The sequence below is a fragment of the Saccopteryx leptura genome, chromosome 2 (assembly GCF_036850995.1).
Source record: "Saccopteryx leptura isolate mSacLep1 chromosome 2, mSacLep1_pri_phased_curated, whole genome shotgun sequence".
In the NCBI taxonomy this organism is placed as follows: Eukaryota; Metazoa; Chordata; class Mammalia; order Chiroptera; family Emballonuridae; genus Saccopteryx; species Saccopteryx leptura.
Window position 1 is genome coordinate 19,534,205 of NC_089504.1, and position 27,322 is coordinate 19,561,526.

Below are 27,322 nucleotides of genomic sequence, written 5' to 3' on the forward strand. Positions count from 1 at the left end.
TCCCTCTGATCACTCTTTTGAGACTCCTGTCATAATTCTGTCTCTATTATGACAGCTCTGAAATTGTACCCAATCACTTTTGAGCATCTATCATGAGCGGAGGACAAGGTCTTCATTTGATTCATTTTACAACACTCAACATGTGCTCAGCCTGACTCTGAAGAGCACTGTATAGCACTGAACTAAAAGGCTAGTAAGGTAGACTGTGTAAATATATCTTTCCAACACAGAGAGATGAGCATACTGGATACCTTCAATGCATGTGTTGAAATAAAAAATTACTTTTAACTAGAAGACGATGAAATAAATTTTTTTTGTAAGAATTTGAAAGAATTTGACTTGTTTGGATAATTTAAGAAAGCATAGATTTGCCTTCATTCAGAAGTGTCAGAGTTGGCCTCTCTCGAATTAAAGATGAAGTTTGCCGTGGGTATAAAGTTCCTTTATATGCAAGATAACTAATACTAGAGATCTGCTGTACAACTTAGTACCTGCAACTTACCTGCTATTAACAATGATATGGTACACTTGTAAATATGTTACGACTATAGATCTCATCTTAGTGTTCTTACCAAGGAACACACATGCACACATAAACACAAGAACACAAGGCAATTTTTGGGGGGTGATGGATATATTTAATTATCTTGGCTGTAGTGAGAGTATCAAGGGTGTATGCATATGTACAAACCCATCAAGATATATACACTAAATGTGTGCAGTTTTTGGTATATCAATGATTCTTCAATAAAACTAATTCAGAAAATATGTTTCAGGCTGAAGAAAGAAGTATACTTTCCCCTCATTTATTTTCAGATAAATAGGAAAAGGTGAGCTGTGGGGCAAGATGTAGGAGTCTTGAGTTTAAATCCCAGCTCTACCTACTTAACGCTGTGGTTAATACAGCTTCCGCTCTCATACAGAGGAAATAAATCACCTGAGAGTGTTGTTATGACAATTAAATAAGGTAACGCTTATGGAAACATTTTGTAAATGTTAAAGCAATTTGCAAATACAAAGTCAAAGCAGAGTTCCTGTTTTTCCACTGAGGCACCCAATTTATTATTATTTTTCTTAACCAGAGGAAATTGGAGGGTGTGACTAGCAGAAAAAGTACCATTTTCTTCTTTCCCTTTTACCCCAAAGCCCTGCCTATGGCTGACCTTTTGTCCCCATTTTTCTTGAGATATAATTAAAAAATAAAATCACAGGTATCTAAAGTGTACAATGTGTTGATTTAACATACATATACTTTGTGAAGTGATACTACCATCAGGTTAATTAACTCATTCATCACCACACAATGTTACTTTTTTTTTTAATGTGTTAAGAACAATTAAGGTCTATTCTCTTAGCAAATTTTCCTATGGCTCAATTTTTAAGATTCAAGAGACAGTTATAATGAGCAGTTGGTTCATTATTACCTTGCAAGGCTTTGGAACATCGTTAGGCATTTTAGGAATTACTTACTGGAATTTGACTTAAACCAATTATTAGTTGGAATAGGTTTGCTATGTAGTTACACATGAGTATTTAATCTTGTTTCCCTCCTTGAAGTGTGGAGAAATTCTGTCCATCCTTCCCTATGTATTCTTTAGAGTCCTCATTATTCACGGTTCTTAATACTCAATATATTACTATATTGAAATTAGGCTGGTATATTATATATATTCCTCAAGTTGCACACATGCCTGCATTTACTGGTGTTCTCATGTTAACAATGAGTAGCGGAAGCCAGAGGACCTAAGTATGAATCCTGGATCTCCTACTTTCTGGCTGTGAGATACCAGTCAGGTAGTATTAATCCCCCAAATGGAAATAGTCACACCAATCCAAATATTGAAGCAGGGGAGAAAAATAGTGCCAGAAAACATCTTCAGGTTAACCCATTAGTCATTTATTGACATATTCTTTCATTAAACAAACATTTATGTATTATACAGCAGGCCCTATACTGTTATATTGTCATGAACAAAGCAGAAGTGCTGCCTAGAATATATCTGAGGCTCACTATATGTCTCGGAGATTGGAAAGGGTTTGGGATAAAAAGAAGTTTGTGACTGAGAGAGACCCTAAGGTATCCCTTCCAATGATGGATTGAGATCTGCTTAAATACCTTCCCTGGTGAGGAACTCCCTCCCTCTCATTGGCTGAGGAATCACTGCATTTTAGAGAGTTCTTAAATGTTGTGAGATCAGTCCCTCAAGGAGTCTCTTCACTTTGTCAAAAGCATAGCTCATGCTGATCAACAGAACAAAGTTTCCACTTGACAGTTACGGCACGTGGAATGTAGCTCTTACCTCTCAGGCAAAATTGAGACAAGAGAAACAAGAAGACCCTGGAAGTCAGTGAAAATTCTGGCATAGAACAAGTTTGTTTTATTTAATTTATTTTTATTTTTTTCTTTTCAAAGTACGAGAAGGGGAGATACAGAGACAGACTCCTGCATGCACCCTGACCAGGGCCCACCCAGCAACCCCTGTCTGGGGTTGATGCTCTGCCCATTTGGGGTCATGCTTACAACTGAGCTATTATTAGCACTCAAGGTGGAGACCCCAAGGAGCCATCCTCAGTGCCCGGGGCTGATGTGATTGAACCAGTTGAGCCATGGCTGTGAGAGGGGGAAAGAGAGAGAAAAGAGAAGGGGGAGGAGAGGGGTGTAGAAGCAAATGGTTACTTCTCCTGTGTGCCCTGACCAGGAATTGAACCTGGGACATCCACAAGCAAGGCTAATGCTCTACCACTGAGCCAACCAGCCAGCGCCACAAATTTGTTTTAAAAAATATTCTTTTGTGGTAAATTCTGTGTGAAAATTTTATTGCATCGTGGGAAGCCTAGACAGATGGTGAGACACAACAGATGGTTGTATCTGTGGGGGTATGTTTGGATCAGATTCATATTTCAATTGGAAAGCAGATTGCCCTTCTAATGTGGGTGGGGCTTACCCAATCAGTTGAAGGCCTGAATGGAATAAAAAGGCTAAGAGGTACTCCTGCCTGACTGCTTGGAGTCAGGACATCATTCTTTTCCTGCCTGAACTCTTTGGGTTTCAAGCCTGCTGACTTTAAGACTGGAACGTCTGCCATCTGCCCTCTTGGTCCTCAGGCCTTTGGACTCCAGCTGGAACTACACCATTGGCTCCCCTGGGTCCCCAGCTTGTCAACTGCAGATCTGGAGACTTCTTAACCTCCATAATCATGTGACTCAATTCCCTTTAATGGCATGTGTGTGTGTATGTGTATATACACACAGCAAGAAGACTGGGAGTGGGCCAATGCCCTGTTATTTAGGAACAGGACCACTGTGCAGAAAAGTCCACACTGGGCAGGAGAAGATCAGTTTGGATGGGAAACTTAGGGACTTGCCAGTAGGTTAAGACAGCTGGACCATCTCCTCAAAGCATGGGAAGACTTGGGAGAGTGTGAATCAAGAGATAGGTGTGTCTGGTGGGTGTTTAGAAACATTACTCAGGCACTTGTTTGGGTGTGGGTTGTAGGGAACGAGACTAGAGGTATTTGCTATTCCACCTTCTGTATCTTGATCGAGTCAATATATCCTGAATGCCTGTTGTGTGATAGGCGTATCGTGGAGTGTTAACATTGAGACAAGGACAAAGAGTGAGAACACAAAAATAAATCAGGTGATTTTTCTGTCCCCTCTGGATCCACTGTCCAAGTTAGTAGGTGGTTGCCATGTTTTTAGGAAAGGTTTTGGTGTTCTTTCCTGGCTTAATCCAAACACACGGTGGTTTCTCCATAATACGTGTGGACTAAAATGATGGCTCAGATAACTAAATAAATTAAGCTATAGCTATCAGTCAGAGTGCAAAGTGTTAAGTGAATCAAAAGCTTAACTGAAAATTTTAAAATGTGTTTCCACTTACAAAGATATTCTCATCTTCAGCCTTGTGAGTCTCAGAAAGCAATGCGAAGTGATCTTTTTGGTTATATCTACGTATTACGTGAGGTAACAGAGGTTTTAAATAAGTTCTGTTATTTGTGCATGACACAGCCAAGACGTATAGACTTGACATCACACCCTGTAATTTTAAATCTATTTGCATCTTTGTTAGCGCCTCTATGGCAGTTAATGATATACTATATTCCTGGAAGGTAGTTTGCAGAGAGCCCTGTCCTCACCTCCCACCTCCCCGGGGGAGTGCAGAGCGAAAGTAAACAGAGGCACTTCCTGTCAGTGAGATAGCCCACGCACAGGTTGCCGAGTCACGCTGGCACCAAGTCTCCAGGCAGGTGATCCCGCTCCTCGGTGACAGACGAATACATCTTTTAAGAGGGCTTCTTGACATAGACTCTCTTTATGGATTCCGAGTCCTTCCCCTTGTTCATTCACGTACTCACTCACTCAGGATGTCGTCCAGAGTACTGAAGTGGGCCAGGCCTGAAAGATGGCTGTCACCCTGGCTGGGGTGCTCAGACCCTGGCACCACGGGATCGGGTGGGGACCTGCTGTCCTGGAAATGGGGGTCAGGAGGCCTGAAGGGAAGCAAAGCAGAGGGTGGTGGGCCAAGTAGCCCCTCCCCAGGGAAGAATGGCCCCTTCAGAGGTGAAGTCTGGATCATGTGTCTGTATGTCCCAAGCCTCATCTGACCCAAGGGCACCGAGCCTGTCTTTTTTAAGTCCTGGAAATAAGAAAACCAACTCAGAGTCCACCTTCCTTGTACTAACCAGAGTAATTTCATGTGAAGTGTAAGTTCAGTCTAGTCTTCCAAAAAATCCACTGTTTTCCAATCCAGTTACATGAGCCCCAAAGTGACCTATTAATGATGAAGAAAAGGGGCTTTGGAGAGAAAGCGGCGTTCAAATTCCACGTAGAACTTGGTGAGTGAGCTTTACCAAACGACTTACCATCTCCAAAGTCTAGTTTGCTCATGTGAAAAATGATAACCTTACAGGATGGTTGGGAGTGTTAAGTGGAAAAAAAAATCAAAGGATATTAAGGGCAAAATTTCTTTTGTGTGTTAGGCCCTGTCCTACTTATCATTTCTAATTGAATCATGACATAAATCATTTGCTGAACCCTGAGACCGAAAGGTGATACATGACTCGCCTGAAGGCGGAGCCACATAAGTGGTAGAACCCAGAGCTCAAAGTCAAGCCCGGTGTGCCTGATTCTACATCCTTGCCTCTTAGCGTGATGATATATAATCCGTGTGCTCTCCTCTTCTGCTGTGTTGCTATCCTATCCCTGCTCCCTTCCTCCACATTTTCTTTCTTCATCAGTGAAAATAATCACCTGGCTCATCCACAGACAAGGACACCTAGGCTGGGCGTCTAAATGCAAGGCCACCTGACACCGACGTTCTGTGTCTTCCTACTACTGCATCACCTCGCTCAAGTCATATCCTGAATTCGTCAACCAGGAAGTGTCCATCTCATTTCTTTACAATTCACTCCCAAGGAAGAGCCTATCTGAGACTTGTCCCCTGGACAGTGGCAGCCATGACTGTGTAGGTGGAGAGGGTGAGCAGGTCTGGAGCCTGTGGCTGCAGCAGGTTAGAGGGCATCTGGCATGCTCACTGTAGTGGCATGTGTGTATCCAGCGCTGGTGGTGGTTGCTTGCTTTCTCTCCTCCAGGTTTGGTTGGCCAGCCTGCAGAGGTCGAGTAAGCACCTGTTCCCTCAGTGCCACTCTAAGCAGACATGCTGGAGACCCACTGTCGCAGGGAACCTGTCAGGGCAGGTGAACTCTCTGGGACAGTTGCTCCTGCAAAGAGACTGTGATGTCATTTCACACCTATTGTAACTCTGCTGCTACATCCTGAGAACTGTGCCCTTGATGTTTGTCCAGTGCTCCTCCCACCTAAGAGCGGGTCTTGAACCATTTCATCGTTGTTCCCAGTGTGAGGTGGTCAGAATGGACGTGTCTGCTGTAGTCATGGCGATGGCCTCCAAGGGCCTGGCGTCCTGTGGGCCTTTGCATGTGCTGCTCCCTAGGTCTGGAATACTACTTCCTGCTTTTTATTTACTCTTTTTATTCATCTCTGCCTTTTGTGTTTGGGGGAAATATGATTACAGTCTCCTCATTGCTGGGCTAGTAGTTTCCAACATAAACTAAAGGGTGGTCCTTCACACAGCTATGCACTGAGAATTCTGTACCATTCGTGCAAGTCACACGATGCTATGAATAGCCACAAGGTTTAGAATGCTACAATTCAAAGTAGCAGAACCACGATCAGTGCCTGTGTGGTCCAAGTACATTTAAATTGCAGCTGTGATATGGAAAATGGGAAGGAGGTATCAGATTTGGAGATAGAAATTTGAGCCTGGATTAGCCATTTCTGCTTTTGAATTCTCAGAGGGCTCTGTGGACACCCCATCTCCTCTTTGGGGGGCACAAATGTGTGTCAGTTCATCTGCATAAGAAATATTTCAAAATGTTCACCGTAAATAAATAAATACAGGAGTTAATGAAATTATAGAAAGAATAAAACAGCCAATTGGGTAAAGGATGAAATCGGGTGTTTGTAAACGTGATCTAATTTAACATGTGTGATAATGTCTGAGAAAGGTATTGCTTCCTCTACCAATGTGGAAACAGTCCCAAAGAAATTCATCTATAGCTCAAAATAACATTTCTCTGAAACGTGTATCTGTTGGATCTGTCATTTACCAAACTCCAACATTGATGATGGCTTTTCTCAAGGCTCTCTGCTTTCCCAAAGGCCTTGAGCTCGGAGCTCCTCACAGAGAACAAAAGGGAAGGCAAAGGATCGAGCTGCTTTCCTGATGACTTCTCCCACACAAAGACGTTGGAAATAGATACCTGCTAGTCTGGAGCAGGCCCACCTCTTGGGCAGAGTCCAGGAGCCTGCGTAATTCTGTTCTCTGGTGGTGTCCACCCCCTTGATAACTGGTGGTGTCCTACCTTGTCAGACAGACATGTGGGCACTGTGCGTGCTGGATGTAGTTGTCCTGGGAGCCTGAACAGCGTGCCTCAATGTCCACTCTGAAAGGAACTCCTGAGGCAGGGGAGTGGGATGGGTGGTCCTGGATATGAAGGAAGACAGTGTGTCCCCCACCCCACCTTGTCATGTCCCTCCCTCCCTGCCAGCCAGCATACTCGTATACCAAAGTCTCCCTCCCTCGGCTAGGGGGACCTTGAATGTCATCCTTCTGCAGGACCACGTGAGGAGATGCTAAACTGGGCTCTACCCTGTCCTTGGTGGCTACGAAATTGAATTCTGTTCCTCTGTGACTATGTGGTCTCTCTCTCTTTGGATTGTGGAAACAATATTATTAATTTCAAACTGTTTTTATTTTTATGTATTTATTTAGCCTTTTCTAAGATTCATTAGGTTGAGCAATGTGTTGGACAAGGCTTACCGCCATGTTCAAAGCCAGATGACTCTGCAGGACTCATGTGTGGCCTAGCTTTTATTTTGGGTTTTGCAAGCCATTATGGTGTTCATCCTGTGAATGAGAGGACGAGTAGAGAAAACCGGAAGCAGGATGGTGCCAGGAGGCAGTAGCCGTGCTCGGTTCTGTGACAGAGGAGCCGTGTCAGAAGAGACCCTTACTCAACACAGCTGGCTCCCTGTCTGTGCCTGGTACCAGCGGCTGAGCCAGTTTTCCTGGCAATAGGAGCTCTCTGTCTCACCAGGGAAAAGAGCAAGGTCAAGTGCACGTGTGTTCTAGAAACGAAGGGGCAGGCGTGTGGTGAAGTCTCCCTGGGTCCTGAGAAACCAGGTGATTCAGCGCCCCTCCCTGTTTTACAAATGAAATAAATAAGAAGCTACACCAAGACACATGACCTAAAATGTCATGCATACACGTGAGGATTTTAATATATCCTTCCTGAACACTTTCATTCACCCAACCTAATGTATGTCAGTGGATCAAGCATTGATCTAGGTACTGCTGAGAATCCAACAGCGAAAGGATCGACAGAGTTCTTTTTTTATTTTTTTTATTTTTTGTATTTTTCTGAAGCTAGAAACGGGGAGAGACAGTCAGACAGACTCCCGCATGCGCCCGATTGGGATCCACCCAGCACGCCCACCAGGGGGCGATGCTCTGCCCCTCCAGGAAGTCGCTCTGCTGCGACCAGAGCCACTCTAGCGCCTGGGGCCGAGGCCAAGGAGCCATCCCCAGTGTCCGGGCCATCTTTGCTCCAATGGAGCCTCGGCTGCGGGAGGGGAAGAGAGAGACAGAGAGGAAAGAGGGGGGAGTGGAGAAGCAGATGGGCGCCTCTCCTGTGTGCCCTGGCCGGGAATTGAACCCGGAACTTCCGCATGCCAGGCCGATGCTCTACCGCTGAGCTAACCGGCCAGGGCCAGGATCAACACAGTTCTTAAAGTGTAGTAGGTATAACAGGCAAATAAAAGTAAACATATCAATAATAATCTACTAGAGTAATTACTACGGAGGAAAATTAAAACAAGGCTGCTAGAAGAGAACGTTGGAGATGAGGGACATCTCCCTAGACAGAGGGGTTGATGGAAAATCTCTTGGAGAACTAAGACGAGAAAAACCAAACAAAGCACACAGTTCAGCCTGCCTCTTCCTAGACAGCCTGACTCTTTCTGCCTGGATTCTCAGATGTGCCAGGAGGGTGGGCACTCTCAGGAAGGGCTCCGTCTTTGTCATACATGAACTGACTGAGGCAGTCTATGGTCTCTCCTGGACATTTAGAGATGATTGGGACATAGTTCTTGCCATGTTGAAATAATCGATAATGAGACAAATCTCAGAAGTAGACAAATATCATCTTTCTTTGAAGATTCAAGAAAGTTGTTTCCTCATTCCTCTCAACTCTATTGAACACCTACAGAGGCACAGGCTCTGGCCCAGGACAGGGACCTCACTGGAAAATAACACAATCAAAATCCTAGCAGCATACAAGGAAGGGCTCACCCGTGGCACCTAATAGATTGCAATAACTGAGTGTTGAATCTAGCTCAGAAACAGGTTATTGAGGGTCAGCTGTGTGTTCACAGTTACGGTAAGTGCCGGACCTTCGTCTCTAGAGATACACAGACAGAGGTAGAATGCCCCTGCTCTGTAGAAGAGATACATGGGTTCGATTGGGCCACTACATTGAAAATGTCAAGGCAAGGATCCTTCTGACTTTTCCATTATCCCATTTCCAGCACCCAGTTTGGTATCCACTTAACTGTAGGTATCGATAGCAGATAATCATGAAGAGAATGAGTGAAAGTGTTCAAAACTTTGAATTGATTTGATGCCTTTGCCTTCCCTACCTTGTATTCCTCTAACACATGAGTCCTACATGAGTTTGCATTTTCCTTGATCTAGCATTTGGCGAAATGAGTGATTGTACAGCTCAGCAGTCAGGCAGACCCTGTGTTAAAGGTCTGCTCCTGGGAGGCGCTGCAGGACACCCCGTACTTCTCAACACAGCCCTCTGAGGCATAGAGAATGTGGGTGTCCCAGTCAAGGCCCTGCCAGCTCCTAAAAGCCTCCAGAGGATTAGGCATTGATTAAGATGTCCTCATAAGCAAAGAAAAAAGTAAAAACTCATAGACATAGACCAGTGTGGGGCGTGCAGGAGTAAAAGGGGTCAGGGGCTGCTGGAGAACGGTAGAGGGGAGATAGATAGTGATGAAAGGAGAAGTAATTTGGGGCGGTGCACACACAATGCAATATATACAGATGACGTGTTGCAGAATTGTGCACGTGAAAACTGTGTAATTTTATTAAGCAGTGTCACCCCAATAAATTCAATATGAATTTAAAAAATTAAAAGATGTACTCATGGAGTATCTTAGAGCTCTTGCTAAGCATGCCGGGGAGCATATGAAAACAATGAATGGAATATATACCGAAACTGACTTACTGTGGGGATTAGGTATTCTCCAAGAGAGAATCCCAGTGTGGCTGGTTTGGGATCTGTTCTGTTGGCTTTCTACAGAGGAGAAGCCCTGTCACTTTACAGTGTTATTTGTTCGATGGGAGGCAAGGGCTTGCCATGCGATATTCTCAAAGAGGAGAGTTATGCGCACAATTTAAAGAGCACCAAAAAAGTGCAAAATTGTCTTTAGTCACTATATATTTCAGTACCTGAAATACTCTGAGCTCAGAGCTTTCTTGTATGTTATTTTAAAATGAAAAATAGTTAGAGGTGGTCCCTGAGAAAAAGCAGGAGCATTTCCCCCCATAAACTTCACACAATGTCTCGTAAATAACACCTCTGAATGGCAGAGCCATCCCCAAACTCAGCTGGTCTTAGGGAAGGACCCGCTGGAGACCGTATCTATTTATTTTACTTTTCCCATCTCTACAGAATCATTACCGTGTGCAGAGAGACACGGGCATATTTTTCCAGGATCTCCCTGGGAGTTCAATGCTGCTGTTCAGGTTGTTGTTTACATTGGCAGCGGAGTTAGATGATGGAAACCAGAACTTGCAATGGCTTCTAGCTGTCTGAAGAGACTAGACACCTGGAGGCCGAAGGCTTGGGCTCACGTCCTGGCTTCCCCTCTCCCAGCTCTTAGATTTTGGACATGACTCTTCATCTCTCTGAGGTACTGTGTCCCCCTCTGTATCATGGGCACGATAATACCCACCTCACAAAATTGTGAAAACTAACTGATTAAAATGATGGAAGAGCCCCAATAAATCTTAAATAAAAATCAAATCTACTCATGTTATTATTTAAGACTTTTGAATTAAGGACTCACAGATAGCTGTGTTATTTGCTGAGGTCTCATCAATATAATCAAATCAGTCTACATACACTATTTTTGTGCAGACAATAATCATATCTTTTCTCGCCACCCCCTAAACTGATCACCCAGAATCTGGAAACAGGGAGAGACAGTCAGACAGACTCCCGCATGCGCCCGACCGGGATCCACCCAGCACGCCCACCAGGGGCGATGCTCTGCCCACCAGGGGGCGATGCTCTGCCCCTCCGGGGCATTGCCCTGCTGCGACCATAGCCACTCCAGCACCTGGGGCAGAGGCCAAAGAGCCATCCCCAGTGCCTGGGCCATCTTTGCTCCAATGGAGCCCTGGCTGCGGGAGGGGAAGAGAGAGACAGAGAGGAAGGAGGGGGGCGTGGAGAAGCAAATGGGTGCTTCTCCTATGTGCCCTGGCCGGGAATCGAACCCGGGTCCCCCGCATGCCAGGCCGACGCTCTACCGCTGAGCCAACCGGCCAGGGCCTGGTTCCCTTTCCACTGAGGTTGACAATTGACTGACTTCAATTTTGACCTTGAGTGAGGATATCTCTCCTGTCCCTGAATGTTACCAGCCAGCAGTGTATGGCTTGATGTAAAGTAAAGGGTAATATCATCCCCACTTTTCCTGGAATCTTGGGAGGTCTCACACTTCAGTCCCAACCACAGCGTCCAAACACTCCCATCTGTGAGTCCATCTGGCATTCTGAAAGCCATAAATGTCTTTGTCAGCCCAAAGCTCTGCTGGACTGAACAGTTTCCACACCATACCGGTTGCCCCTCTAATCCCACCCATCAAGTTCTCAGAACAGTCATGTAGCAATAATTGTTTCACCCTTGCCTGTCAACATCGGAGATTTAATCACGCCCAGCTGGTAGGGACAGGCACGGCGAGACGCAAGGGCACGCACGTCCAGTCCTGTGACTCAAACGCTTCCGCAGTGAAACTCTAACCAGTCCCATCCCTCCCTTCAGAGGTATAGTGGGACGTTGACATGAATCACTTGCAATTTGAAATAAATATCTCGGCATTTTTCTAATGGGAATACTGCGGGCTTGCCTGAGAGAATTGGGAAACTGTCGCCCTTCTCCATAGTCCTAGCTGTAACGTTTGACCTTGCTGGGTTTTGGTGGCTGGCTAAAGACAGGCTTGAAAATATCTAAATGCGGTCCTGAGAGCTTTCTCTCTCTTGACAAGCCTGGGAGAAATTATTCCACTATTAATATGGGTCTCCCCAAAATGACTCCCTGAGAATACGACTTCATGGAATGTTCACCCGTATTTTGAAGAGGAAAATAATGATACTACCACATACGTTGGGGAAACCCTAGGTTAATCGAAATCTAACCACTTGGCAACTTTGCCACTACTTGTTAATTGATAAAAGCCTTTATTATGACAATATACTCTGTAAGCACCCAGAGGACCGACTGTGTGGTTTAATTTGACCATTGAAACACTGTTTGCAGACCTTTCGGACTGGCCCCTCCTCTCCTCAAGCAGTCTCGTCATTTCCTCCCTGTTCTGTATAAACGTGATGATTGTTAACTCAGGGCACCAGGACGGAAAGCCAAGTCGTGAAACACACTGGTTGAGGTCATGAGGCAATAAAGGAGTCATGATGGTACAATCAGCTCTTGTCAGGTGATCTGTGTAAACACTTGAGCTTTATTCAAAATCAACAAGGTTTCAAGCTCTGACTGGACCCTGCTTTCCTGGGGGGTCTGGCTTAAGAATCGTGCTTCATTAGTTAGAGAATGAGATTAGAAGTCTTGTAAAGCCATGGAGCCATGGAGATAATTAGATTTTATAAACCGATTCCAACATCTGGCTGGCTGCTTGGCCCTGAGATTTTGAGTCTCCTGTTTTTTCCACTTGATAACTCAAAAATAAAGGCTAAAGCCTCCCGCACTAATATCAGGTTGCCACTGAGTGGAAGGTAGAGAACTAACCGGCAAAACTATGAAGAAAGTTAACATGTCAGGGAAACCAGGAAATGGTTGAAGGGCTCCCTGGATCCTGTGGTTTGGTTTGTGTCAAGGGTTTCAGAACCAGAAGGGTTTAAATTAAAATCCCATCTCCAGGTCTGTCCCTGAGCCCCGGTTATCCATTTACTAAGTTGAGATGGTGACATGAGCGACTCGGATGATAAATGCGGAAAACATTTTGCAAGTGGTGAAGTGGTGCGAACATGTGAATTGCTGTGTTCTACTGGTCTGGATCCGGAAGGCTGGTCTGGAGCCTGAGCCAAAAAGGCAGCCGCATTTCCAGGGCAGGCCTTGCTTCTGGCCCTCTGCCTCCCCCACTTCCCTGTGCTCACGTCGGGGCTCAGGCTGAGGGGAACGTGTCTTAGAGACCGGCGGTTTCCACTAGAACACCGGGTCCGGGTTCCAAGGCGAGCTTCCAGCCTCAGCGCACGTCGGCCCGGGCTCTGCCGTCCCCAGATTGCTGTCAGTCCCCATGGGAAGGCTTCTTGCAAAGTGTTGTGCTGTCTGTCCCCTGTTGCTGCAGCAATCCAGAAAAGATTATGTTTCCAGTTCTCTAAAATGAAGACATCTGTGTGCAATTTTGAAAATCCTTGTCAGGGCTCCTCTTGCTCACTGTTTGGATCGACCCCCTCTGACATGTGAACTGTCCCCAGAGCAGTTCAAAGGGAAAGCACCCTTCTAGGCAAACAAGTGCCTACCGTAAAGGCTGCCAGCCTGGATTCCTGCCCCCGGTGGGACGGAAGACAAGGCGAAGTCCTGAATGCCCAGAGCCTAAATTCACACCCCACCCCAGCTCAAGATGGGCGGTGGTGGATTCAAAAGGTTCCCCTCAGGACCCCTCAAGTTCACTTCTCTGAAGGGTCTGTGCCCATCTGCATGTGTGCCAACGTGAGTCCTAAGAATTGTGCCCCTCACACATGCCCCATGCTGAGAGGTGACAGAAGATGCATTGTTTAATATTGGACAGCAGAAACCCTGGGTCCTGCTGCTTATTGTAACCAACTATGTGAGCTCAGGTGTAAGAATCACATTTGGGCTTCAGTTCTTTCCCGTGTAAAATGAATTGGTTTGATATCCATGGCCTCTTTTAAGTCAAAAACAATTCTGTGCAAAAAAAGATTAGTCAGGAGGGGGATTCCCACACACCTGCTAACCCCAGGCAGAAATTTACCACTTTAATCACTGGACTAGGTGGGGGATAATGTTAGGAAGAAATATTTTTCAGTGCACAAAGCAGTTGAAAACTCATCTAGATCTTCAAGTCAGAGAGACCTATGTTCAAACGCTACTGGGCCACTCTTGGGGAGGATAAGCTAGAACAACTTATGTAAGGCTTGTGAAATATTAGCAAGAACTTTGTAGCTCATCTGTGAAAAGTAGGCAAAGCAACACAGGCAAACTACAGAGCGCGACGCATGGAACAAAGCAAAACGTAAGTAACGCCCCACAGTTCTCTGCTTTTGCACTCTCCGCTGTCTTCACGCACGCTGTCTCCAGTCCGAGCATAAACAGGCATGTATAGGCCTTCGTGCGCGCCTGCGCATATGGGCTTACCGGCGAACAGGTGAAAAGTCGTCCCAGCCATACTCACAGCATGGCTTCTTGTTGATTTAGGGTTAAATTTTTGAGAAACATAGTTTCTTAATGAAATTTAACTATCATTTTCCTGGGGACCTTATAAAATACATTCAGTTCTTTCTTGAGTACTTGAGTATTCCAAACTATTTCTTCCTTGCATTTTCAAAGACAGCATTTATAATATTTTTTTGTTACTCTTCATATATCTAGTCTAATGATACTCCCCTCAGTTCAGTGAGGCTGTTTGATCCGGTACTGAATATCCCCACAGGAACGAGCTTTGTGAGATGCCCTGTATCCCTCACACCTTCCCCTGCTGTGAGGCTGAGAGCTAGTATGCCTTCCACTGCCATCAAATCCATTTCCGTGAACGACTCCCCACCCCCTTCTAATGCGATGCTTCTCATTGGTGGCAGGCCAAACGGGTGGAACTTTTGTTAGAACAGTGTGGGCTCTGGAACCGGGAAAGTATGGGGGCTTGAGTTTAGTTTATAAATAACATCTGTTTGAATGTTCTGAAACCTTTTGTTTTCTTTCTCCTTAGCCATGTTCCAGATTTATGAGATTATTAAAGAACCGAGTCTTGGATGGGTACATCTGTACCATAATTACGACTCAAAGCCCATGGCTTGTGAGGGTTACATAGTGACTGTTTCCTTTTGCTGTTGTAACAAATAACCACAGACCACGTTTCTTACAACAGCATAGATGTATTATCTTATACTTCAGAGGACTAACATGAATCTCACTGGTTTAAAATCAAGATGCCAGCATTTGTTTAGGAGGCTCTAGAGGAGACTCTTGTTTCCCTGCCTACTCCAGCTTCTGCAGGTTGCTTGCATGCCTTGGCTCGTGGCCTCTTCCTCTGTTTTCAAACCCAGCTGCATGCATATTCAAACCTCTCTTCTCTCTCTCTCTTCCTCTGCCCTTCTCTCTCACCTCAGCTTCCACCTATCCATCTCATTCTGTGCTTTTTAAACTTTTGCCTCTCCCTCTTGTAATAACCCTTATCAATATATTGGATCTACTAAGATAGTCCCGATAACCTTCCTGTTTTGATCCTTAACTACATTGTACCTGCCACGTAAGATTCCGTATTCCTAGAACTCAAGGATTGGGACATGGCCATCATTAGGAAGTCTTTATTCTCCTTACCACAGCTACTGCCACAGGATTGCCCTTGAAGGTCTCCATCCCAGTCCCTCTCTTGCCTTCCACCCCAGCCAACTGGGCAGCCACCGGAATGCCCTTTGGGATCCTAATCTACCTAGCCTACCATCTCTGCTGGCCAACCAAGGAGACACTGCCACTCCAGCCTTAACAGTGTGGGTGCCTGACTTCCTTTGACTCTAGGTCTCGAACTAAATCTCCTCCTTCCAGTTCTTGTTAGAACAGCGGTTCTCAACCTGTGGGTCGCGACTCCAGCGGTGTCGCCTAAATCCATCAGAAAATACATAATGCATATCAGGTATTTACATTCTGAATCATAACTGTAGCAAAATTACAGTTATGAAGTAGCCACTAAAATTATTTTTTGGTTTGGGGTCACCGCAACATGAGGAACTGTATTGCGGGGTCATGGCATTAGAAAGGTTGAGAACCACTGTGTTAGAAAAACAAGCACTTTTCCCATTGGGATCCATGCCTGGCCTGTGATATGGTGTCTGCCTCTGGAAAAGGGCCACATGGCAGTGACAGCAGAGGGGCTAACATCATGCCTAGCTCTGTGCCTGGCCTGAGTGGGCAGGAAAAGAGCCTAATTTCTCCCATACTGAAAACACTGGGCAAACACCCCTAAGTGGTGACTAATCCAGCAAGACACATATACAGGGGAGAATAGTACCATAGCTAACATTTCCGGGGTTCTCACTTTTTTCTGACAGTGTACCAAGTATGGATACATATTATCCCAGTTACTTTTATATCCCCTCTGTGAAGTTTGTACCATTATTAGTCCCTTTTTATATGTAATGAAACAAAGACTGCAACAAAGACATTGACCATGTTCGGACAACTAGCAAGATTCACCCTAATCTTCCAAAAGATTGACTGCTCCAGGGTTTGGTCTATAAACGTCCTCCTTCTGTTCACTCCTCAGGTGATGGACCCAGTGAAATAACTTTAAACACAATTTATATACCAAACGTCCTTGAACTTTAACCTCCAGCCTGCATCTCTCCAAGGAACTCCAGACTCGTGTATCTAACCACCCATTCATATCCCCTATGTGAAGGTCCATTAGACATCTCCAACTTGTAAAGTCAAATTCTACTTTCCATCTTCCCCAATAAGCTTCCCCCATCTCCAGTGATTCTCATCTTAGAACATGTTGCTGTCAGCCCTGCCTGGTTGGCTCAGTGGTAGAGTGTCAGACTGGTGTGTGGAAGTCCCAGGTTCGATTCCCGCCCAGGGCACACAGGAGAAGCGCCCATCTGCTTTTCCATCCTTCCCTCTCTCCTTCCTCTCTGTCTCTTTCTTCCCCTACTGCAGCCAAGGCTCCACTGGAGCAAAGTTGGCCCAGGTGCTGAGGATGTCTTAATGGCCTCCACCTCAGGCACTAGAATGGCTCCGGTTGCAACGAAGCAATGCCCCAGATGGGCAGAGCATTGCCCCCTGGTGGGCATGCCGGTTGGATCCTGGTCAGGTGCATACCGGAGTCTGTCTGCCTGCCTCTCCGCTTCTCACTTCAGAAATAAAATAAAATAAAATAAAATAAAGTAAAATAAAATAAAATAAAATAAAATAAAATGTTGCCATCATTCAGTGATTGCCTTTTAAGCCCCTATGTAATATGCATCATTAAATCCTGTCCTCTTTACTTCCATAATATATACAGAAGCTAAGCCTTTTAATCATGTGAGTCTAAACTAGGGTGTCAATAGAAATATAATGTGAGCCATACACATCATTTAAAATGTTCTAGTATGGCCCTGGCTTGTTGGCTCAGTGGTAGAGCATCAGCCTGGCATATAGAAATCCCAGGTTTAATTCCTGGTCAGGGCACAGAAGAGAAGCAACCATGTCTGATTCTCCCCCCACCCCCTTTCTATGTCTCTCTCTCTCTATCTCTCTCTCTTCCTCTCCCATAGCCATAGCTCCATTGGTTCAAGCAAGTTGGCCTTAGTTGCTGAGGTTGGCTCTATGGCCTCACCTCAGGTGCTAAAATAGCTCAGTTGCTGAGCAATGGCCCAGATGAGTAGAGCGTTGCCTGCTTGGGGGCTTGCTGGGTGGATCCCAGTTGGGGCACATGTGGTAGTTTGTCTCTCTGCCTGCCTCCCTCTCACTTAATAAAAAAAAAATAAATAAATAAATAAATAAAATAAAATAAAACATAATGTTCCAGTAGCCACATTAAACATTAAAAAGAAACTGCTGCATAACATATTTAATAACATATTTTATTAACATATTTAATATTTATTTGAGCAAATATTATCATTTAAGCCTGTGATTAATACCATATAAATATCAGTGAGGTAGTTTACAAGCTCTATTTCCTATTAGCCTTTGAAGTCTGCTGCATACCTCACGCAGCACATCACGATTTGAATGAGCCACGTTGCAAGTGCCCAAGACCCGTGTCTGGCCCGTGGCTTCTGTGTGGGAGGGACAGTGCACATCCAAGGCCATCCTCTCAAGTTCTCCAGTAGCTTCCTAACCACTCCTGGGGCTCCTGCTCTGACTACCCCGAGTCTAAAGTTCAGATAACAGCTTAACTAATTTAAAATGTAAATTAGATCACGCCAGAGTCTTTCCCAAAATATCTCCGAGGCTTCCCATTACCAATAAAATAAAATTCCAAAGTCCTTCTATGATCTGGTGCCTGTCCTGCCAGAGTCTAGGGGACTCTACTTCCTGCCTGGCTCCCTAAAGTGTAGTCTAGTTCTGTAAAAGATCAGGCGGAGGCCAGAACTTTGCCCAAGTTCTCACCCTTTCCTATCCTACATCCCCTGTTCCTTAGAAGTTCTTCCTGAAAGCACTTCCTTAATGAAATGAGAATCTGGGCCACCCAACCTAAGCCACCTGCTACAGGTACCTTTCTACGTCAGGGCTGCCTCTGCAGTTGTTCCTCAGCCTGGAAATCTTTTCTCCTGGAGAGAAAGATGGCTGCTCCCACTTCATTCGGGTCTCTGCTTGAACATCACCAGCTCCAGGGAAGCCTTCTCTGATGTGCCTGTCTGTTTCTCCCCGTCTCCTTCTCTGCTTTATTTTCCACATAATACTTATCACCATCTGAGCGGTATTATATAAATGAGTTTCATTGTTGTTGAAGCTGCATATTAACCTTTTCCTTACACTAGAATGTGAACTTCATGAAAGAACCCGCTTTGTTTTTTGCACAGTAGCCCAAACACTCTGGGGGGTGTGCACAGAGACTGATAAAGATGTGTTTGTAAATGAACGCATGTATAAACCGATGAAGACAGGAGCAAATCAGTCTAGTTTCAGAGTTCACACTCCCTGTGTTTCATAAATCTAATTGTCAGTGTTTTAGTTGGGGTGTTTCAAACTATTAGTTTGTACACATGCTCTTCAAGAAACACTTGGCATCGTTCATGCCATACACTGAGTCCAGCACGCTTACCCGGCCTCTGCTACCGTAACAGAGGAAATGACCCTATTTCTTAGGGAGAAGGGGGAAGAAGCAGATATTATGCTCCTGAAAGCCTACCAGCTATTCGGAATCTTAACTTCTTACTTCTCAAGCCCAATTATGACCCCAACCAATAATGCAAACATCATTAACCAAACATCAGACTGAATACGTGCAAACTTAGGTTAAATACATGAAATAAATATGTACAAAATGCCTAGCACAGTTCCTGGCACATACAATGACCTCTTTCCCCAGTAGCTAGAATTATCAGGGTTGTAACTGGCACCCTGCCATCTTGCTTACCACCTGGATCTGTAGCTCAGTTACATCAATGTGAAAGAATGAGGTTTGGTGGGAACAGCAGCGAGACTCAGGGGGAAGCTGATAGAATATTCAGCTCCACGTTTCTCCATGCTAAGAGCTGACCACGTATCCGGCCAAGCAGAGGCAAGAAGTAACAATGAAGGGGGACATATGACTTCTCCAGAGGAAAAGAACTATCATCTCTGTGGCTTTTGTAACAAGGCTACTCAGTCAACTTTGCTGGTAGTTTGCAGCCTGTCTGAAAATACTAGCACATTCTTCCAGTGCCCTGGCCAATATTGCTTTTGGAATAGAGATTATTGGCAGATATGAAGAGACGACTGAAATAGCTTAGCAATGAGCTTTCTCCTGTGCTAGTCATCCCAACCTTTTCCTGCTTAGTGTAGGGAGCATGCACTCTGCCTTTAAATGTCAGTTAGCTTGGGAGTCATTGATTCACTAAGGAAATGCAATCAAATAATAAAATGATGATTGCATTAAGATCGTTAATAGTAATATTAAAAAACGCAAACAACACTGCAAATGTCATGACATTCCTGGGGAAATGAATATCAACCATGTCCTGCCCTACCAAGAAATTATGCTTCCGGGAGTGGGTGCCAGTGCCTGCACTTTTCTTCTGTCCCCTAGATGTCACAGTCCTTGGATGTGGCACCAGGGCCTGGGAGGAACTGTGAAATGGGCAACTTGAGGGCCATGTTTATTGTCCTGTGTTGGCCTATTGCTGCTGTAACCAGTGATCACAAACACAATTTTTAGTGGCTCAAAATTGCACAACTATTTATCTGACTGTTCTGAATGTCATAAGTCCAAGATGGGTCTTACAAGGATAAAATCTAGGTGTTCTCAGGGCTCTTCTGTAGGCTTTAAAGAAGAAACCATCTTTTTCTTCCTGGTCCAGTTTCTAGAGGCTCTTCGCAATCGTCTAGTTTCCTGGAAGTGTTAATAGTGAAAAGAAGTTGAATATAGGAAAAACTTAGTAGAATAGACCAGACACGGAGACCAACTGATTGAGAAGAATCAAGGGAGGAGATTTTAGATTGAGTTACTGTGAAGCTTTGATGCCATCAACTAAGTGAGAAGTGATAGAAGTACAGGTTTCCCCAAAACTGTATTTCACCACCGACTTAGAGTTGGTTGGAATAAGCTCTGACAACTGTGCATCCCCCATAGTTTCTGGAAGGCTATGACTTCTGATAGAATTCTTGTAGAAAGCAGTCACCTCCTTGAAGCCCACAGTACTTAAATGGAAGAAAATGTGTTCAAACAGATTGTCTGGAAAATATTTCATCATTAGAAGTGATCTAACTGTGGAAGAGTCTATTTGGAACCAGCCACAATTCCCAAACTCCTTGAAGTCCTTTCCTCTCAGGAGGAAAGTGAAAGAAGCAATACTAACTTCTTCCCCACAGGGTCATGATTTTTACAAGAAGAAATGCTGGAATAGCTAATTCATCTGAGCAAATGAAGACTAGCAGAGATGGCAGTGGTCCATGAAACCACTTCTAAAACTGAAACGAAATTGGAGTGAACTCTATCTGGAGCGTAGTCTTCCACTGTCCTGACATTGTGAAATCCTCTGGAGACCGAGACAGACAATGAGAAGAGAAGAGACTGGCCAACTGAGTGAGGCAAAGAGATTTTATAACCCCTTTAAGTTATGTGGGTTCCTTTCAAAATGGAAAATAACCCATCCCAGAGAAAGATCATAGCATAGACATGAGCTTCTCAAAATGTCTTTTTGTAAAAGAGAAAGTTGGAATCTAGAAGATATAAAGAGATTGGCCAAAGATCAAACAGCAATTGGAAGGTGGAAACTGGTTGACTCACATGATCAACAAAACTGGAAAGAGTTGAATTAGCATATAATTGAATGCCTGTGAATGAGTAGCATTCTCTGAGTACTTGCTCTATTCAGGGAGGTATCCCATCACAAGACATCTCAGGTATCAATGATAAATTCAGGTCAGTTATCACTGATAAGATATTCATAGATAGGTTGAGTATAGTAAAATTTCCGTTACTTATATGGATCTTTATTAAGACTGTATTCATCAGTTCTTCAGCGTGTTTTCCCTGGAACAATAACTAAAGCCCTTCCAAGATCCTGAAGTATCTTTAGGATACTTCAATATTATTATTGTCATCCTCACTGCTAATGTTTACCCAGTGCTTCCTGCATGGCACATGCAGGGCTAACATTTTCAAACCCACTATCTTCTCTTATGCTCACAATCATCTTATGAGACTGGTATTAATATTATCTCCTTCTAATAAAAGAGAAAATTTAAGTTCAGAAAGAAATAATGAGCCCATATCACATAGCTGGCACATGGTAGAGATCTCATTAAAGACTATAAAAGTTTAGACAAGGTTTTGGGGTCCTGCCTGCCAAACCTCTGCATATTTCTCAGCAACTTAACATTCATCCAGCTCCTGCTTGAACACACTCGAAGTTGGGGGTTCATCACCACCAGAACACTTTGCCTTCATTTTAGACTTATGTAACTGCTCTTGTGTATAATGAAGCAGCACTTGATATCCTTGGAACATTTCATCATTAGTCCTGGGCATATTCTCTTGAGACCCACCTAATATCCTGGTTGGCAAACTGTGGCTTGCAAGCCACATGCAGCTCTTTGGCCCCTTGAGTGTGGCTCTTCCACAAAATACCACATGCGGGTGCTACCTTGATAAGGAATGTACCTACCTATATAGTTTACATTTAATAAATTTGGCTCTCAAAAGAAATTTCAATCATTGAACTATTGATATTTGGCTCTGTTGTCTAGTGAGTTTGCCGACCACTGACCTAATAGATCAGATGTATTATTCATCTGAAAGTTGATCAAATATATGAAAACACAGTCTTCTCTCTCCAATATTTATTTTCCTTCAGTTACCTTTCATATATCCTGATTCCTGGATTTGTTAATTGTTTTTTTTATTTATCAAGATTTTTAATCTCGCCTGACCAGGCGGTGGTGCAGTGGATAGAGCATTGAACTGGTATGCAGAGGACCCAGGTTCAAGACCCAGAGGTTGCCATCTTGAGCACGGGTTCATCTGGTTTGAGCACAGCTCACCAGCTTGAACCCAAGGTCGCAGGCTCAAGCAAGGGGTTATTAAGTCTGCTGTAGCCCCGTGGTCAAGGCACATATGAGAAAGCAATCAATGAACAACTAAGATGTCGCAAGGAAAAACTAATGATTGATGTTTCTCATCTCTCTCCATTCCTATCTGTCTGTCTGTCTCTCTCTCTCTCTCTCTCTCTCTCTGATTCTCTCTCTGTCTCTGTTAAAAAAAAAAAAGAATTTTTATTCTCTCCATCAAGAATTCCTAAAAACTCTATAGGTACAGCAACCATTCTGTAGAGAGAAAAATTAACAGCATGACTTTAAAAGTGAGTCCAATCTGTAATGACAAAATTATGTGCAAGAGATCAGGGTTAAATCCTGACTTCGTATTTTACTTAGCTAAGTCTCTTAACTTCTCTGAACTTTACTCCCCACTTATTAAATTGAGATAATGGTATCTTGTGGACAAGTCCTGCCGGGGGTGAGGATGACGGAGACACAAAGACCCAACTCTGGAGACCAGGTTCAGTGATGCAGATCCATTTTATTCAGGAAGTAAGTTAGCTTATATACATGGGTTCAGCCTATAGGATGTTAAAGCGTGTCCTTCATAGCCAATGGCTGAAAAGATCAGGGAGCTGCGTGGTTGGCGCTAAGTCACTTCTTTATAGTGGGTGAGCTTCCTTCCTGGGTATGCCCAGGAGGCTTCTGGGAGCTGAAGTATTCTCACAGCATTGCATCAGCCACAGCTGCTAGGAATATTCTTTGCGCTCCACCCACATCTCCCCCTTCTCTTTTAATTAAGGCCAATTGGACTTGATGAATGACAGCTTGCTGTTGTTGTAACTTCTGAATACTACGCATTATACAACAGAACCCTAGTAGAACTAAAACAATTATAATGCCTATTACACTATAGGCTAATAGATTAGCTGGATTAAACAATGAGGCAAGCTTCTGTAATGTTTGACTAGTTAAGAAATAGAACGGGAATCTTAAACAGGAGATTCCTCCTAGGGGATGGGATGTCATTTCCCTCCCATTGTGTTACAGAGACATTCTAGGTGCTGTTAAACACAGTTCCATTTTGATTGTAAAAAAAGGACATAGGTCCATGCACACCCCCTTCCCACAAAGGTCCCAGCGTCCAAACACAGAATGAATAGCTTGCCGTGGGCTGCATACTGCATATGGTTGCAAGGCACATTACACAAAGTACAACAACATGACAAATCATACAATTTCAACAATTACAAAGGTACATTTCACCAGTCTCTGAGCACTATGCCGAAAGCACAAAATGTCCTCGGCCTTCTTTCTAGCCATGGGAAAATCTTCCCAGGGCAGGGGAAGGGTCTCCAGCAAAACTGCCCCCCACCCCCATCAAGGTATTTCACATTGTCCAAAATTCATAATTCCATCCAACAAAGGAGCCAGTGCTCACTCCGGTTGTAGTCCAAGAAATCAGTCCATGCACATGAGGCCTCAGCCACCCCCCTCATTCCTGCCATCCTGGCAGGTCTTACACTGTCCTGAAGAGGAGCACATGGCAATGGCAGTCAGCATTTTCATCTCTGCTCTGGAGAGCATGATGGCATCCAGCCCTATGTTCCAAAATGTCAGCGAACCCACCAGCAGCTTAGCAGGCACTCCCTGCCATTCTAGCAGCCACTCGGGGATGCAAAACCTGGCTTCTGTTCATCCTCCCGCTGCAACTGCCACCGTTTACCTTCTGTAGTCTGTGAATCACAACTTCGGCCCAATTCTCCTCATCCTCCAAAGATGAAAGGAAAACACCAGCTTGCACTGCCGGGCTCGAGCCTTGGGCTGCTGCCGTCTGCATCTGGGAGTCAGCGGTTACTATAGCACACACAAGCAAGAACAGAGCACCAGGGCCTGGGGGCCCCTCAGGGGAAATTCTCTGGGCCCGTCCCGCCAACGCCTCCACATCCCCCCAGGTGATGGGGCATGCATGCCTGCCATAAGATCTTCTTCTGGAGTGCTGAGGACCTCCTCCCCTCAGGTGTAGTCAGTGTGGAGAAGGCCAGGGCTGTGGCTTTGGACAGGTAAAGACTGAACCACTTAGTGGGTGCCCAAGAAACCCTGTCAAGCAGGTTGGGGGGTTCCTGGGATCCAAATTGGCTGAAAAACACAAGCATAACCTCTCCCTTGCATTAAAAGAGGGTGTGAACCCCACCACTGAGCTGTGGCTGGGTCCTTCCAGTGTCATTTCAAAGAGAGGGGAGGGGGAAAGAGGAGTGAGAGATACAGAAAAATAGGCAAGACAGACAGAAGGAAAAAGACACATGGGGGCGTATAGGCTGGCCCATGGTCTGCAGCAGGAACACGTGTTGGAGTTAAAGCTGGGGTAGAAAATGGCATCTGAGAGGCTGGGGTGGGGGTGGAGCCCCGGCGGGGAATGCAGAAGTAGCGACTTCTGCTTCTTCGGGTGGCAGAGTTGATGGTGCAGTTACTAATGTATCTAGTTTTGTTTCTGCATGCTCAGCTGCAAGTCCATCAAACTCGATGGCCCAACCCTTTTCTTCCTCTACAGGGGGAGGCAAATATGGAGGTAGGGAGTCCTCCAAAAGAGGAGTAGCCTGTAGGACCTTAGAGACCGGAGGAGGGTCCTCAGCAGGAGCACCAGCCAAGCAGGTGTGTATTGCCAATAAGGCAGGAGTGAGGCCGAGAGGGAAGGCCCATCCCTCATGTACCTCAGCTGAATGAATGCATTGGAGAGCTTGGGCCCAAGTATCTGGGTCCCAGAGGGGTGCATCCTCAATCCAGGGATTGAGACCAGAGAGAATCTCCCAGTAAGTACAGAGATTCTTTTCATAAACTTCAACTTGCCTACTCTGCAATACGGCATGTGGGGCTTGAGCCTGCTGGGCTTGAGAGTGGGGGAAAAGTTTTCCCATTGCAGAGGGTCACTCACCCGTCCCTTGGATGCTGGTTAGGTCCCTGCCCCACGTTGGGCGCCAGTTGTGGACAAGTCCTGCCGGGGGTGAGGATGATGAAGACACAAAGACCCGACTCCGGGGACCAGGTTCAGTGATGCAGATCCACTTTATTCAGGAAGCAAGCTAGCTTATATACATGGGTTCATCCAATAGGATGTTACAGCATGTCCTTCATACCCAATGGCTGAAAAGATCAGGGAGCTGTGTGGTTGGCGCTAAGTCACTTCCTTATAGCGGGCAAGCTTCCTTCCTGGGTATGCCCAGGAGGCTGCTGGGAGCTGGAGTATTCTCATAGCATTGCATCAGTCACAGCTGCTAGGAATGTGCTCTGCACTCTACCCACAGTATCTTACCCATCATTTATTAGGGAAATATAAAATAATGTATTTAAAGTATTTCCTACAACTGCTTTAAAATATAAAATCTAAAATTAAGAAATATTGCCTGACCTGTGGTGGCGCAGTGGATAAAGCGTCGACCTGGAAATGCTGAGGTTGCCGGTTCGAAACCCTGGGCTTGCCTGGTCAAGGCACATATGGGAGTTGATGCTTCTGGCTCCTCCCCCTTCTCTCTCTTCTCTCTCTCTCTCTCTCTCTCTCTCTCCTCTCTAAAATGAATAAATAAAATAAAATATAAAAAAAAAACTTTAAAAAAAAATAAAATTAAGAAATATTATATTATGCTTGGAGGTAATAAGAATTCAAAATGATGGTTTAAAATAAAAAATAAAGGGCTTCCACCTTGAAGGGGTGGACTATACCTCCTTTTCTCCTAATAAGTACAACTAAAAACTCTAGACATAACTCTTAAGACACACATATAAGAAAACAAAGTTGATGAGAAGGCAGATAAGCCAGAGAACCCAGGACTCAGTGAACAGCAGGACAGTGAGTTCCCTGGGTTTTTACTTTGCCTCCTAAACCCAAAACTAGGAGATGAAAAAGCCAACAACATAGAAATGCCAATGGACACAGACATAATAATAATTAATAATAATAGCAGCCCCAACAAAATCTTCTTCTCGGTGCCTACAAAGGGACGGATTTCTGATACATAAATATTTTAGGTAATAACTAATCTATACCAGAGAAAAACTATGGTGCACCCACATCCATGCCAAGCAAAGAACAACCTAGATTTCTACCCTCGCAATGCTGTAAAAACACCTAACACCCAAGACTGAGGTCTATCAGAGAAGGCCAAGTTGGGAACAGGCCTTTCATCCCCATCAGCTGGTAAAGAGCAATCCTATTGGTATGACTGGAGACCATGTGGGATGCTTGGATTTCTACCCCAATCGACCATTCCCCTCCCCACTGGGACATGGCAGAGAAGGTAGGTGGAGGGTGAGAACTTTTACCATCACCTAACAGAAATGAAGCTACCCCTTAGTTTAGTGTTCATAGAGATCACATAGAGAGCCAGACTCCTGCCTAGCAGTAACAATGAGATTCTCAGTCTTGGGTATCAACAGAGACCAGGTAGAGAACCCAGACTTTTACTTCCCATTGACAGTTACAAGGTGGTGCTCTCCTGCCCCCTTGCCAGAGCAGTGTCTGAGAAAGCCAATTCTTCTTTAAATCTAACTTTAAATTAGACCCAGAGTTTAAAGTATACTATCTGACTTCTTTTAATTGAACTTGTTGGGGTAACATTAGTTTGAAAAATCATACAGGTTTCAGACGTCTAACTCAACAAAACATCATCTGCACACCGCATCTTGCACCCATTGCCCCAGGCCAATTCTCTTCCCACCCAATTCCACTCCCCCTTTTGCCCCCTTTCACCTGCCCTCTCCCCTTTCCCTCTGGCTATCACCACACTGTTGTTTGTGTGTCACCCATCATACTAAGAACCTGGGTGATCTCAAACTGAATGAAGAACAATAATAAATAGATGCTAAAATTGAGATGACAGAGATGCCAGCATTGTAGTTTTTAAAGCAACCCTAATAAAAATAATTTAATGGACAGTGACAAACAGTCTTGTAGCAAATGATAAAAGATAAGCCCTCAGCAAATAGAGATTCTTCACAAAAAAAAAAATAGAAGTGAAGATTTAAAGAAAATTCAAATGAGGATTTTAGAACTGAACAATACAATAATTGAAATTAAAACTCAGTAGATAGACCCACAGAAG